The following is a 14644-nucleotide window of genomic DNA, read 5'->3' on the forward strand; positions in this document are numbered from 1 at the left end:
CAAGTTTGTCCTTAAATAAAATAGTGAACATACTAGACAACTTGTCTTTTATTAGTAAGTAAACAAACAAAGACTCCTAATTTAGTCTGCTGACGTATGCAGTAACATATTGTGTCATTTATCATTCTATTATTTTGTCAAAATTATTAAGGACAAGTGGTAGAAAATTAATTATTAATCTACTTGTTCATTTACTGTTAATATCTGCTTACTTTCTATTTTAACATTTTCTATCTACACTTCTGTTAAAATGTAATAATCACTTATTCTTCTGTTGTTTGATACTATACATTAGTTTTGGATGATACCACAAATTTAAGTATCGATCCGATACCAAGTCTTTACAGGATCATACATTGGTCATATTCAAAGTCCTCATGTGTCCAGGGACATATTTTATAAACATAATATACATTTTTTTTAAACGAAAGAAGATGTTGTGATGCCAAAAAATATCGACATAATCATAGTAGTGTCGACTAGATACACTACTTCACTTGGTATCATTACAGTGGATGCCAGGTGTAGATCCACCAATGGCGTTTGTTTACATTTTGACGCCGGTGAGCCGGTGTGCTTGGATGACAACATATGTTGCTCCAAAACCTGTATGTACCTTTCAGCATTAATGGCGCCTTCACAGATGTGTAAGTTACCCATGTCTTGGGCACTATTACACCCCCATACCATCACAGATACTGGCTTTTACACTTTGCGCCTATAACAATCCGGATGGTTCTTTTCCTCTTTGGTCCGGAGGACACGACGTCCACAGTTTCCAAAAACAATTTGAAATGTGGACTCGTCAGACCACAGAACACTTTTCCACTTTGTATCAGTCCATCTTAGATGAGCTCAGGCCCAGCGAAGCCGACGGCGTTTCTGGGTGTTGTTGATAAACGGTTTTCGCCTTGCATAGGAAAGTTTTAACTTGCACTTACAGATGTAGCGACCAACTGTAGTTACTGACAGTGGGTTTCTGAAGTGTTCCTGAGCCCATGTGGTGATATCCTTTACACACTGATGTCGCTTGTTGATGCAGTACAGCCTGAGGGATTGAAGGTCACGGGCTTAGCTGCTTATGTGCAGTGATTTCTCCAGATTCTCTGAACCCTTTGATGATATTACGGACCGTAGACGTCGAAATCCCTAAATTCCTTGCAATAGCTGGTTGAGAAATATTTTTCTTAAACTGTTCAACAATTTGCTCACGCATTTGTTGACAAAGTGGTGACCCTCGCCCCATCCTTGTTTGTGAATGACTGAGCATTTCATGGAATCTACTTTTATACCCAATCATGGCACCCACCTGTTCCCAATTTGCCTGTTCACCTGTGGGATGTTCCAAATAAGTGTTTGATGAGCATTCCTCAACTTTATCAGTATTTATTGCCACCTTTCCCAACTTCTTTGTCACGTGTTGCTGGCATCAAATTCTAAAGTTAATGATTATTTGCACACAAAAAAAAGTTTATCAGTTTGAACATCAAATATGTTGTCATTGTAGCATATTCAACTGAATATGGGTTGAAAATTATTTGCAAATCATTGTATTCCGTTTATATTTACATCTAACACAATTTCCCAGCTCATATGGAAACGGGGTTTGTATAAAATGCTACTTATAATTCAATTTGACAACAACAAGAAAGTTTGATCATATTACGCCTATACTGGCTACCTTGCACTGGCTTCCCCATGCACCTAAGATGCGACTTTAAGATTTTACTACTTACGTATAAAATACTACACGGTCAAGCTCCTGCCTATCTTGCCGATTGTATTGTACCATATGTCCCGGCAAGAAATCTGCGTTCAAAGAACTCCGGCTTATTAGTGATTCCCAGAGCCCAAAAAAAGTCTTCGGGCTATAGAGCGTTTTCTATTCGGGCTCCAATACTATGGAATGCCCTCCCGGTAAAAGTTAGAGATGCTACCTCAGTAAAAGCATTTAAGTCTCATCTTAAAACTCATTTTTATACTCTAGCCTTTAAATAGACTCCCTTTTTAGACCAGTTGATCTGCCGTTTCTTTTCTTTTCTTTTCTACTCTGCTCCCAACCCGGGGTGGACCGCTAGCCTGTCCATCGGATGGGGACATCTCTACGCTGCTGACCCGTCTCCGCTCGGGATGGTTCCTGCTGGCCCCACTATGGACTGGACTTTCGCTGATGTGTTGGACTTTCTCAATATTATGTCAGACCCACTCGACATCCATTGCTTTCGGTCTCCCCTCTCCAAGGTTTCTCATAGTCATTCACATTGACGTCCCACTGGGGTGAGTTTTCCTTGCCCGTATGTGGGCTCTGTACCGAGGATGTCGTTGTGGCTTGTACAGCCCTTTGAGACACTTGTGATTTAGGGCTATATAAATAAACATTGATTGATTGATTGATTGATTGAATTCATGCAGTTCATTGGCATCTTCCGAAAAAAACAAAGTTTTATATTATTTTTCTTCAAAGGTCTCATTTGCTCTTTCCAAAAGTCTGACAATGCTGCTGCTCCTGGTCCTTCCAGCCCCATGCTCTCGTTTTCTTTCTGCCCTCCTCAGGATTCCTTTATCACTCTCAAATTAGCCCAAAGCAGCCAAAGGCGTCAGTTGCTTTGCTGTGTTTCATTCTGGGAGCTGTATTGGTGGCTGTGCTGGTGTGATGGCGCAGCTGCAACCAGACAGGCTTCCCCCTGCCAGACTAATTCCACCTGTCTTCCGCTTTTCCCAGCCACAGCCACCAGTCCCCTGGCTAGCCTCTGAGCTAGCACCAGCCACCAGGCTAGCCAGCCGCCGAGCTAGCATCAGTCCCTCGGCTAGCCCCTGAACTAGCACCCGTCCCTCGGTTAACCCCTGAGCTAGCACCAGTCCCTCGGCTAGCCCCTGAGCTAGCACCAGTCCCTCAGCTAGCCCCTAAGCTAGCACCAGTCCCTCGGCTAGCCCCTGAACTAGCACCCGTCCCTCGGCTAACCCCTGAGCTAGCACCAGTCCCTCGGCTAGCCCCTGAGCTAGCACCAGTCCCTCAGCTAGCCCCTAAGCTAGCACCAGTCCCTCGGCTAGCCCCTGAGCTAGCACCAGTCCCTCGGCTAGCCCCTGAGCTAGCACCAGCCCCTCGGCTAGCCCCCGAGCTAGCACCAGTCCCCAGTATAGCCCCCGCATCTCCTCCAGCTCCCAGGCTGACCCCCACGTCTCCTCCAGCTCCCAGGCTGGCCCTGACCTTCGCCCCTCGGCCAGTAGCGCCGGCCACTGCACTTCGGCCAGTAGCGTCGACCTTTTCACCTCGGCCAGCAGCGCCGACCTCTGCACCTCGGCCAGCGGCGCCGACCTCTGCGCCTCGGCCGGCGGCGCCGACCTCTGCACCTCGGCCTGCGGCGCCGACCTCTGCACGTCGGCCTGCGGCGTCGACCTCTGCACCTCGGCCTGCGGCGTCGACCTCTGCACCTCGGCCTGCGGCGTCGACCTCTGCACCTCGGCCTGCGGCGTCGACCTCTGCACCTCAGCCTGCTGCGTCCACCTCTGCACCTCGGCCTGCGGCGTCCACCTCTGCACCTCGGCCTGCGGCGTCCACCTCTGCACCTCGGCCTGCGGCGTCCACCTCTGCACCTCGGCCTGCGGCGCCGACCTCTGCACCTCGGCCTGCAGCGCCGACCTCTGCACCTCGGCCTGCAGCGCTGACCTCTGCACCTCGGCCTGCAGCACCGACCTCTGCACCTCGGCCAGCTCCTCAGCTGCCCTCCTCTGCACCTCGGCCAGCTCCTCAGCTGCCCTCCTCGTCTCCGGCTACGATGACGTCTGCCGCTTCCACGCCACCGAAGACGTCTGCCGCTTCCACGCCGCCGATGACGTCGGCCGCTTCCACGCCGCCGAGGACGTCCGCCGCTTCCACGCCGCCGAGGACGTCCGCCGCTTCCACGCCGCCGAGGACGTTCGCCGCTTCCACGCCGCCGAAGTAGTCCGCCGCTTCCACGCCGCCGAAGAGGTCCGCCGCTTCCACGCCGCCGAAGACGTCCGCCGCTTCCACGCCGCCGATGACAACGTGCCTTCCTCCTCGTGTCCGGCGGGACGCACCACGGCGCCATTCGCGTCCGCCTTACCAACGGCCAAGAAGTCGACCGTTCCTTGTTCATCCACCTCGCCGGCCGCAGCGGCGGTCTACTCGCCGCCGCCACCAGACTTGTCCCCGATGGCTTATGAGACACTTGGGCCGGCGACCCACCACCAGTTCTCCCCTCCGCCCTCCCTTGTCTCGTGAGTATGTTCATTTGTCTGTCTTGGGACATCTGGAATCTGTCCATAGGGGGGGGGGATACTGTTACGGCGCACGCGCAGTCTGCATCTCCCTCATCTGCGGGAGCACATGGAGGATCCGCTGACAGCGCGCCCGGACACGCCCATGCTCGCGCTGAGAGCACCGCGCCCACGCAGCTACAAGCCTGCTGATGATTGGCAATCGACACACCTGCAATAGATGAGGGTGAGCCGCTTAAAAGACCAGTGGACCCATGGATGCATGCGGGAACTTAGTTTTCTCATGGTGACCCGTAAGCGAAGCTTTAGCTCTCTCTCCTTGTTTTCCTCTCCGTGCCTTAACCCCCCCTGTCTTCTTCCGTGTCCCTGCAGTACCCTCCGTCGCCTGGACAGTGAGCTGTACGTCTCACTTTTCCCTGGATCTCCCCACCTGTGTTTTTGGACTGCATTCCTCGTTCCTGACTCCTCGCTCGCCCCTGGACTTGACGCCCCTCTCAGCCCCACGGACCCCCACTTGAATCCCGGATCACCTGTCTGCCCCCTGGACTTCCTCTTCTCTCGTTCACAACTTTGGTAAAACACATTCCAGTTAAATACTACACATAGTCTTACACCATACACACTCTTGTATTCTAGTTCACACCCCATTCCCTTAGTTTAGTTGTATTGTTTAGTATTATTATATATATATATTGTCTATATATATAATAAATATTTGTATATACTTCCCCCTGGTGTATGTTTGCCGTCACCTCCCCCTAGTTGAAACACAACATATATATATATATATATATATATATATATATATATATATATATATATATATATATATATATATATATATATATATATATATATATATATATATATATATATATATATATATATATATATATATGTATGTATACATATATTTATATATATATATTTATATATATATATATATATATATATATATATATATATATATATATATATATATATATATATATATATATATATATATATATACACATATACATATATATATATATATACATATATATATATATATATATATGTATATATATATGTATATATATATGTATATATATATATATGTACGTATACATATATATATATATATATATATATATATATATATATATATATATATAAATATATGTATACATACATATATATATATATATATATATATATATATATATATATATATATATATATATATATATATATATATATATATATATATATATATCTGTATACATATATATATATATACATATATATATATATATATATATATATGTATATATATATATATATATATATATGTATATATATATATATATATACATATAGATAGACTGCACTCCTTTTTTGCTCTCTCAGAAGACATAGCCCTCTGCGTGTTTCCATACATGCAAACCTTCAGGCCCTCTGTGTTGTTAATGTGCCTTTGTGATGTTTTTAGAGGTGATGACAAGCAATAAAAAGGCCAATGGTTCTACAAGGTACCCTGTAGTTTGTAATTTTGATGTCACAGAATAATGGGTTCGGAAATAAGAAAATCCCTCACTGAGTGACATATTGGTGTTAGTGATACCGTGACTAATTGCTGTGGAAATTTGGATGGCGAAAAATCCCAACAGAGAGAAAGATATTGTTCGAGATAGGGGACCTGCAATTAACGCTAATTAATATGAAAAAAGGGGTCTTAAGTCAGCAGAAATTAAAAGAAAAGTTTAACCATCGCTTCAAATTGGTGACACAAGGCAATTTAATTAGAGCCGTTGCAGTTGAAGAGCATCTGAAATGTATCAGGGGTAAATTTTAAAGAGGAAAATATTGATTCTGTTTGGCAGATAAATAATCTAATAACGCTCACACTTTATTCATTTAAACATTCTACATCATTTTTTATAGCTAATGTTGTGTGCAGTCATGTATCTTTTAACATTTAATGTAGAATAGAATGGAATGGAATAGAATAGAATATAAAATATATTATACAACGTGACAGCATGACGAAAATAGGTGCAGTTGAAATATATTAAAACAATAAATAACATGCTAAAAAAATTAAGTACACAAATACCATTATGAACAGCAGTGCAGCAGTGAAAAATAGTGCAATCTATTTCAATCAATCAATCAAAGTTTATTTATACAGCCCTTAAGTGCCTCAAGGGTTTCACAAACCACAGCGGCACTAGATCTGCACCCACATCTGGGAAAGAAAAAAATCAACCCAATGGGACAATGAGAAACCTTGGGACGGGTCACAGATTATCCAAATGGCCCATGGGTAAAAACGATTTTAACTCTGTCCTGCAGCGAGACCAAGCAATGTCCTCTAGGGAGGGTTGGCCGATAATCTTCTCCGCTGTCCTGGTCACCCTCTGCGGGGCTTTCATGTCTGCAGCAGAGCGGGCGGAAAACCCCACAGTTATGCAGCGCATCAGCACTGGCTCTTTGAAGATACCTGCAGTTTCTCCTCAAGTTGGTTCCTCTGAAGCACAGGAAGAAAGTGGGGTCTCTGCTGTGCCTTTTTGATCTGTGCTAGAATTTTGACAGTCCTTGTGAGGTCCTCGGCGATGCACGTTTCCAGAAACTTAAAGAGTCCACAGTCTCCACACATGCTCCATTTACTACAAGTGGAGCATGTTATCGTTTAGGTCTCCTAAAACCAATGACCATCTCCTTGGTCTTTGTGATGTTCAGCCTCAGGTTGTTCTTGGCGCACCACCCTGACAGCATTGGTATTTCTTCCCTGTTGGCTGTTTCATCACCCTTCCCGGATTACGCTGAATGATACGCAGGCAAAGGGACTACTTGTAGTTTGTTACGTGCAATGTTTAACTATATGGGCAGAACTTCAGAAAAAACTTAAGGTTGAAAACCAAATCATACGAAAAGTGGGGCGTTCGTTTAACGAGTTAGGTGCAATGTTCCCTCTAAGGTGCACGCCTGCGCAGTTGCGCACTACTCACGCGTCCTCTGCGTGCAGCAAATCTATGCCACACACAAAATCAAATCCCATCTGAACTCCAAATAAAATAAACACACACAAATGTATTGTAATTTAACAGTGAGTGACAGGTGACGACAAGCGGCCATAACATGTAAAACGATGTTCATCAACACTGTTTAATTATTTGTTGAGACGGTTTAATAGCAGTGTCGGTGTCATGAGCGGGCCTGGGTGGGCTAGGCCCGCCAACAGAGTAAGCTGTGCCCGCTCTGAGCTGGAAGCAATTTATTTTATTTGTATTTATTTATAAAAAAAAGATTATCAGTAATCAAAAAAAAGGCACATTGACTAAGACGATAAACCAAGTAACTGACATGTTTGTAAAAGTATAAATACAAGACAAAGAAGTTGACAATAACAAAATCCAATCATATTTAATTTTGTTTTGTCGATGGGTGGGGCAAATTTGGAATATATCCAATCACAGCTCTTAAATGGCCAGTCAGATGCTTTTCCCTGCGGGATAAGGAAGTCACCGCCAAAACCAATATGTGTGGCTTTAACATCTAATATTTGTACACCCGGGAAATAGTGAAGAGGACACATTTAATTTTAACTGCTATTATGCCATCAACAGGCGAGTCATCGTTTCTGATATTAGCACAACTGTAAATCTAATCTATTATTTGCTGCTATCAGTGTTGCGCCAAAAACTGATTCCGTGTCAAAAATGTATTCTTGCCACCGCGCCGCGATAGCATGTACTGCTTTTGGGCTTTTTCTGTCCACAACTGCTTACTAACTACATGTAGGACAAGCACTTATATTAGTGGATATCGTAAGGATGTGTTTGAAATTATTTAAGCCTTTATTGTGTCTGAAAAATGACAGAGTTTGCCATTTCTATGCCAATAATGAGATTGTAAAAGACTGTTATTGATCTGATGTTAATGTGCTGAAACATATTTCTTGATTAGAAGCTACATACAATAATTAACTGCTCTTTGTTCATGCACATAATAAATATCAATCAAGTTTTTGGATGTATCCATTCAAGAGAGTTACATATTTGATAATAAAGTACTGTTTACGTGTTTTATACCCGTAAAATAATTAAATATAAGATAAAGTACCTACAGTACTGTACTGTACGTGTTGAAATACCCTTTACAAAGCTTAAATGAACCTTAACAATATCTTAGTAATTCTAAATAATATTTTGATATTATAGTAACATATGCACAAATGAGATATATTAATATATCAAAATATTACTTTGCCTCACTTTTTGGCAACCAAGAATACATTGATTTAATGAATACATCCAAACACTTTATTAATATTTGTGATGTGCTTGAAAAAATAACAGTTCGTATTGTATGTAGCTTCTAAAGAAGAAAAAGGTTTCAGCACATCAACATTGGATCTACAACAGTCCTTTACAATAAATACCATATAAATGGTAAACTCTTTAATTTTAAAGACACTATAAAGGCCTTAATAATTTTAAACTCATATCATTATGATAACCACAAACATAAAGTGTTTGTCCTACATGCAGAAATTATTTGTGGTCAGACAGAGGCCAGCAATAAAGCTTTAACAAGTGTGCGCGCTACTGTGGCGGGAATACATTTTTAGCAGGAGCCCCCCTGAAACAATTTGATAACCCCCATTAAATATTTTGCAGCTGGGTCTGTTAAAAGGATTTCCATCCATCACTTTATTGAGCAAAACTGTTTGTTGTCAGCCGTAACCAATACAAAAACATTAGTAAAAAACTTCTATCTCGCAAAACGGGCCATTGTCTGCCATACAAACCAAGCCAAAACCAACTCTTTGTCATCTATCATATCAACAGCAGCCACCCACTCTTTCTCACTTGCGCCATTACACACACTTATGGAACTTAGCCAGTGATGCGTTTATAGCCACACAAAAAGTCAGACAACTAAAAGGGTAAATTAGAGTTCACACTGCAGGGTCAAATGTCCAATTCAGATTTTTTTGTCAAATCCGACCTTTGTAGTGGCTGTTCACATTCCAAAAAAAATATATATATATTTTTAATGTGAATGCAACCTGACCCGCATGTGGACATGACGTCATGACATCACACGCACTGCAGCGATTACGGAAGTAAACATGGATTCCACTCTAGTCGGTCTCAATACTGACGCATTTGTGGCAATTTTAAGGATTTTGTGCAATCAACGTCAACATTTTCTGAACAAAATTATTGCGCTTGGAAGATTGAGAAAGAAGAGGGAAAGTGTTTTGGCTATCGCAGTTTTACAGGATATTTTGCTTTGATGTCTGCTGGAACAGCGTATCTGTGGGTGAGCAGTCAGAAACAGGAGTGGTGGAACTTCCGGTGAGTTCCTAAACATTATTTTCACCCGTTTTCTGCTTCGTTGTCAATGATTAATTTTGTCACTGTCTATTTTGGTGAATTATTATGACGGATGAATGTGACCTGAGCACGAGAGCGTTCACATTGAGGACGCATCTATCTAATACATCCACATACGAAAGAGGCCTGCGACAGATATTAAAAATACGGAATTGCAATGTTCACACTGACATGAAAAAATCAGATACAGGTCGCATTTTGGCCAAAAAATTTAAATTGACGTGCAGTGTGAACAAGGCCTATGACTCCCGAATCAGATGTCAGCTTATTCTACTGTCATCTATTAAGAATGTTAATTTATAAATATTAATTTGTGAAATGTTGTTACTAGATTAGAGAAATGTTTATAAGAATATATATTTTACAGACAGAAAGTTACAGGAATGTACATTGTATCCCATGCTTACACCTAGCTGTGCAACATGTTAATGTTTTAAGGGGAACAAATGATTTCCAAAGCAAAACCCCCACCCAGACATACAATAGTAGTACAAAGCTCATGAAAACGAAAATGTCCTTGTTATTTTCATTGAAATCACCTATATCAGAAAAAGTATCTCATGGAAATGGCTGCTGTAATTTGATTAGAATAATAACACATTCAAATTGTTATGATGTCAGGTTTGAGACAGGTGTGCTGTTGGTATGGCCACATTGTGCACGTCTAATGTTGCTCACATGTGCTTCACTGAATGCTCAGGGAGTTTTTGTGTCTGCTCACACATATTAAAAATTAAAAGGAACATTGCTTACATTGAATATAAAAGCTCAACTTTCCCTTTGGGAGATTAGTGGTGACTCACCTTGTAAAACGGTGAGCTTTTTCAATTTTCCAAATAAAGTTTATTTTCCTACATTATACTGTGTACTTTAAGGAGAAGGAACTTAACAATTTATATGTAATTTATATTTTATATGTCAATTTATATGTTCTCTTTTTTAAAACACCAATGTCTCAAAACCGCCAAATCTTTTTCAGAACATTCTATCCATATAAAGTGAGCTATGAAACCCATAATTGGGACGGCGTGGCGTAGTTGGGAGAGTGGCCGTGCCAGCAACCTGAGGGTTCCTGGTTCAATCCCCACCTACTACCAACCTAGTCACGTCCGTTGTGTCCTAGAGCAAGACATTTCACCCTTGCTCCTGATGGGTCGTAATTAGGGCCTTGCATGGCAGCTCCCGCCATCAGTGTGTAAATGTGTGTGTGAATGGGTGAATGTGGAAATAGTGTCAAAGCACTTTGAGTACCTTGAAGGTAGAAAAGCGCTATACAAGTATAACCCATTATAATACAGAATAGTGTTTAACTTGCAATTTTTGGTTGGTTGACATTCTTAAACCAACATGAAAGCAACAATATACAGTTGAAACAAGGAGGAGTAACCCTATTCAAATTCCATTCGTGCTATCAATGAAAACCCAAAGAACATAGAAGGCGGACATTAAAGGCCTTATGCAAGCATTTTCTATTGTATTTTCTATAAACGCTGGTATTGTATACTGAATATTCACTACATCTGATGTATGACTTTAGATATTCCATTCATGTCTGTACAGACTTATTCCAGTAGATAAATGAGTGACATCCATGACCCTTTATGCCCCTGTAATCTTTAAAAAGAAACCAAGAAACTGTTGCCCTGAGGTTAAGGTCTTTGTTGTTTTTTCAACATCACATTGGTGGCCACGTGTGTTGGTAAAATGGTTATACAACATTTGTATTCCACTGATGGAGGGCAACTAATCATTCTTAATCGCAATAAAGCTCTCAAAGCTTATGATCAGAGCTCTGAGGGTTTGCTGATCAGCGTATAAGCATTGCAGTGTCTCCAGTGTCTTCATCAAAGCTAATGCTGGGTTCCACCCCCGTCCAGTTTTCGCTTGGGGACGCAAGCATTCAATATAGCAATTGTTCACTTCGCACCAGCTGCGTAATATAAAAGGGAGTCGAATGTAAAAGCCAAAAAAACAAAACAGAATGTAATGGAGTGGATCATAGAAATACAAGATTTAAAAGGTTCATTTGAATTTGACTTTTTAAACAATGTGGTTGACAACATTCCTTTTACCCATTGCAAGGTGTAGACGTACAAAAGTATGGAGGCATATAATTTCTTTACATCTGGGTTTACGAATTAGGCATTGCGCGATGAAAGACAATGTTGGACTTATCCATGCATGGTTAAGAGGAATCGGTGCCGAAAATGTCAAATTTTAAAGGTACTAACCAAATTCCATTGTTCACATAAAATCAAACAGAGCAATTCTCGATACTTGGGTTGTATATCCGGTTTCAGACTTCTCACCGGATCAAGCACTTAGTAGGCAAACAAACATATTTGTAACAGACTTCGCTCCAGGGGCGTCACTAGCTTTTAAGGACAGGGGGGGCTTAGCCCCCAGGAGATGCACAGGATGCGAGCAAACGTAGCGCACAAGCACAAAACTTCACAAACGGCTAACAGAGACTTAGAAATTAATCATTGTCAATATTATTATTTAAATCGGTTTATTTTCAATCTGTGTTCAGTACAACAACAAACATGGGTTTGCACAGTGACATTTTGTTTACAGCATCAACAAGAAACAATTACTTGCATGATCCTTCAAGATACACTGAAACACAATGAAAGTCATGGCATTAGCCACTATGTTATTCATTCACAACATAGAGGCTAATGCCACAACTTTAGCTCACAATACTATAATTGTTTGTTCCCAAATATTTTGAAGTTGCACAGATTACATTTTGGACACATATGTGACTAAAATGGTTGTAAATTCAAGCCCTGGAAATATTACTTAATTACTTGAATTAAAGTAATATCTGGTTCGGGATAATTTGGCTTGTATATAATATATTTATATATATATATATATATATATATATATATATATATATATATATATATATATATATATATATATATATATATATATATATATATATATATATATATATATATATATATTATGGCAAGCCGTTAAGGAAATTAAATATATATGGAAGTCTGAATAGAAATGAGAAACCTTTATATATACTGTAAATAAGAAAGACTTAGAGTCCATCTGCTGATCTGAAAAAGAGCCAAAGCTGTCAAAGAGCTGAGGGACCATCTTCAAAGTGCAATGCTGAAACAAATAATGCAAACAATAAAATGTAACTTCCAGGGTTTGAGATTAACGTAGTCCTGTCATCCCGGGGACGGTAAAAAAAATGCACGGGAAGGAATGAAATGCTCCCCGGGGACGATGGCTTTTAACCATTTTTTTCTTTTTATATATTTATTCATTTTACATTTTATATTAAATGTCTTGGTTTTTCCTCCCTCTGAAAATCCTATGAAATGTTTAACAAGCCATCCTATAATAATACAACAGCTATTAATGTAACAATACAATGAAACAAATATATTTAATTATGTTTTTTTCATTATTTTAACAATAGGCTAATGCATATTACTTTATATAGATTCTACAAGAAACACAAAACTTAAAAACTAAATTATTTACAATTGCAGACACAAGGTTCTTGTTCTGCAGTGCTGTGTGCTAATGTGCTTCGTACACCTGCAGGACCGCAAGAAAGGTCGCAGATAAAATGCGGACTGGATTTTGAGTGATGTGGGCATTTTCTATATGAACAAGTCCAAGGACCGCAAGAAAGGTCGCAGATAAAATGCGGACTGGATTTTGAGTGATGTGGGCATTTTCTATATGAACAAGTGGAATGGATTGGATAGTGACACACTAAAGGGGCTCTCTACCTTACACTATGAAGTGAGGGGAAACTGAGTGAATAATGACAGGTTATATGATTATTTATTTAAACTCATATCCGGGCCACTTTATAATGAACATGTCGGCATGTATTTGTAAAAAATAAAAATAAAAAAACAAAAAAATTGGATTTTCTTTTTTTTTTTTTTTTTTTTAACACCAAATTATTTAGGGGGGCTTAAGAAAATTTTAGGGGGGCTTGAGCCCCCCTAAAATAGGCCTAACAAGGCCAATGCTTTGCTCCACCTTTGCTAATACTCATTAACTCTACTTATTTCAGCACCTCAAAATCTGGTAATGAAAACTACAACTAAGATGCACATTACAATCATAATAATAAGTACAATACTTAAAGTATAAACACTTAACAAAAGACAAGACTGGCACATTCAACTTAATGCTATAAGACTACTTCCTGACTATGGCAACACACCGTAGTCAATAAACTACTGCCATTTAATGTCTTGCAAAGTCTAATGTATAATACATGCAACCTTTTTGTAACGCTTAAAAATTTGTCCCACGGACCGGGGGGGATGGTATGATATTTTTATTTAATTGTTTTAATTTTTTGTTTGTCAGAAAAAAATACAATCATGTGTGCTTACGGACTGTATCCCTGCTGACTGTATTGATCTATATTGATATATAATGTAGGAACCAGAAATATTAATAACAGAAAGAAACAACCCTTTTGTGCGAATGAGTGTGAATGAGTGTAAATGGGGGAGGGAGTTTTTTTGGTTGGTGCACTAATTGTAAGTGTATCTTGTGTTTTTTATGTTGATTTAATAAATATATATATATATATTTTTTTTATTATTATTTTTTTTTTTTAAATTTCTTGTGCGGCCCGGTACCAATCGATCCACGGACTGGTACCGGGCCGTGGCCCGGTGGTTGGGGACCACTGATGTAGACCACAAGGAGGTGAAGTCAACCAATTCATAATATAACTCCTTTAAGGCACCTTATGGTGCAAAAAAGACTGTACATTCTGGGTGGGACATAGTGCCAATAGAAGCTCTATCTGAGGCTTTTTTAGTGGTAACAGACAATTTGACCACGTGACCTCGACTGGTGTGTCTGTCTTTCTGATCTGTTGAGGCCTAATAATGATAAATGGGTTATACTTGTATAGCGCTTTTCTACCTTCAAGGTACTCAAAGCGCTTTGACAGTATTTCCACATTCACTCATTCACACACACATTCACACACTGATGGAGGGAGCTGC

At 40.4% G+C, this 14644-nt stretch overlaps 1 protein-coding gene across 1 annotated transcript in view; it reads right to left on the minus strand.

Moving 5' to 3' along the window:
- Nucleotides 1–14644, minus strand: part of LOC133657440 (gamma-aminobutyric acid receptor subunit pi) — a 147391-nt gene that overhangs the window by 107149 nt on the left and 25598 nt on the right. The window lies entirely within an intron of this gene.

This window comes from Entelurus aequoreus, linkage group LG09 (genome assembly GCF_033978785.1).
Source record: "Entelurus aequoreus isolate RoL-2023_Sb linkage group LG09, RoL_Eaeq_v1.1, whole genome shotgun sequence".
NCBI lineage: Eukaryota > Metazoa > Chordata > Actinopteri > Syngnathiformes > Syngnathidae > Entelurus > Entelurus aequoreus.